This window comes from Arachis ipaensis, chromosome B4 (genome assembly GCF_059453495.1).
Source record: "Arachis ipaensis isolate K30076 ecotype BB chromosome B4, ASM5945349v1, whole genome shotgun sequence".
NCBI lineage: Eukaryota > Viridiplantae > Streptophyta > Magnoliopsida > Fabales > Fabaceae > Arachis > Arachis ipaensis.
Genome location: NC_142439.1, coordinates 3,117,090 through 3,119,051, shown reverse-complemented (window position 1 = coordinate 3,119,051; position 1,962 = coordinate 3,117,090). Strand labels below are relative to the sequence as shown.

The following is a 1,962-nucleotide window of genomic DNA, read 5'->3' as shown; positions in this document are numbered from 1 at the left end:
TACATGTCAGTGGGTAAAGCAAAAGCACATGGATTCTAACGGACAGTTTTATCTTTCGCTTAAACTAACGTCAGCCAGGCCTTATGCCTCGAGTCCTTGACTCGAAATATCTAGTACGATATGATTTACTAGGTGAAAATAAGCATAAAGATACATTAATGAAAAATAACTGAATCTTGCACAAGTTGCAATGCTGCAAAGAGCTGGACTATTTCAGTGGTTGTGTTGTGCCGATACTACACCAGAAACTGGATGCCATGGTATGCATGATTGCATGTATTTGTCAATGTCAATGGATCGAGATGTCAACGTATGCCTTTAGGTGCTGCATCAGCATGTTTATTCTCTTCCTCATCGTTGAGCAAGGCTTATTGCGCCGACAATCCTGTAAAAAAGAGAGAAAAAGAGAGGGGGGGGGGTTCAAATTACGGAATTATGCCATTTTAAAAACTGATTGAAGAAATCTTATATTCAGGGTTAATAAATTGTTCTACATAGTACATACCCTCCAGAGTATAACTGATCACCAAGAATGAGGGCTGCAATTATAGCAACTAAAAAGGTTTGCAATGGCTGAAAGACAGCAACACATACAGCGCCACCCTTTTGAATACACCATGTTTGCAGAGATATGACAACCTCAGACGATACAATTCCCTGGAATCATCAACACATAAATGAATTCAGTTGACTTACACCAAGTTGCATGATTTGAGGTTAGATAAGAATGAATCACATTCCCGTGACATTTTCAATTAAGATTATCAACATCCGAACTATATTTCATTGATGAAGTGAAGAGTATTACAGCATATAGGATGGTAAGAAGCTCTTCTGTTGATATTATCTTCCAACGTTCCATATGAGTTTCTAAAAAGGCTTCTATAATCAAGAACTGAACTAATCCAAAGAAGAATGTAAAGGAAGTGAGTGATAGTTTTGCTGGATACTTCTTCACCACAGGAGCCTGAAAAAAGGGTTTAGCCACTTTGGTTAACATAGAAAACAATTAAGCAAATAGAGTCAGTGCAACATTATTAAGAATGAAGCCAGGCGTTCACTAATTTGCAGTTTCATGCATGCAACTCATGATCAATAATGATTATGACGAAGACACCTGAAAAACCATCCGAGCAGCCCAAGACAAACAATGTCCAAGTAAAGTATACGCAACTCCATGTCCAGTTCTGAACTTTGATTGATGACTGATGTATGTAGCTATCTTCTTGCATCTGAGGTGTCTGCAGGTGGAGAAGAGGAGGACCTTTGTATAGAGTGATCACAGTTGCACCTCCAACACTTGCAATGGTTCCTAGAATTTTTGCCAATCCGTCTATTCTTGCAATGTTGACTTCCTCAAGTCTATAAAAAACTTGTGAATAGATCAGATGACAAAAATGTTCAAACTCAAAAGATGTGAAATGAAATACCCTAGAGCTGAGGCCATGACAAAAGTGATTGCAGGAACTGAGTTCTGCATTGCAGAAGCTAAAGTTGGAGAAGCATAATATAATCCCAACAAGTAAAACCCTTGGTTTGCAGTGATGCTAGCACAGCCAATGAAAAATAATGTTAGAAGAATAAAACGGAAACAAATAACTCGAAAATTGCAGGTTTTTTTTTTTTTTTATTGCTTACCCTAGCAATGCTAATAGGAAGAACTGAAACAGCAAAGAAAAAGCAAGGGGTGGTCTTTCGTTCCTGTTCATTGTTTCATGTTAAAATTTTGCCAACATAAAAAGTGACAGACACTATAGGAAACTATAAAATATGCATGTTTAATCATGAAACTTACTTCTCTAAGAAATAAGCAAGTAGACTCAACAAAAGAAGGGCAATTATATTTCGATAAACAGGGTAAACAACTTTACTGACACCAATATTAAGTGCAAGTCTAGAGACAATGTGGTATCCTGTAAAACAAAATTGAAGGGCCATTAATGCCACAAGAAGCTTCACTTT

The 1,962-nt window shown here is 37.3% G+C and overlaps 1 pseudogene; it reads right to left on the bottom strand.

Annotated features, from left to right (window-relative positions):
* Positions 1 to 351: 351 nt before the first annotated feature.
* Positions 352 to 1,962, bottom strand: LOC148566482 (WAT1-related protein At3g18200-like; annotated as a pseudogene).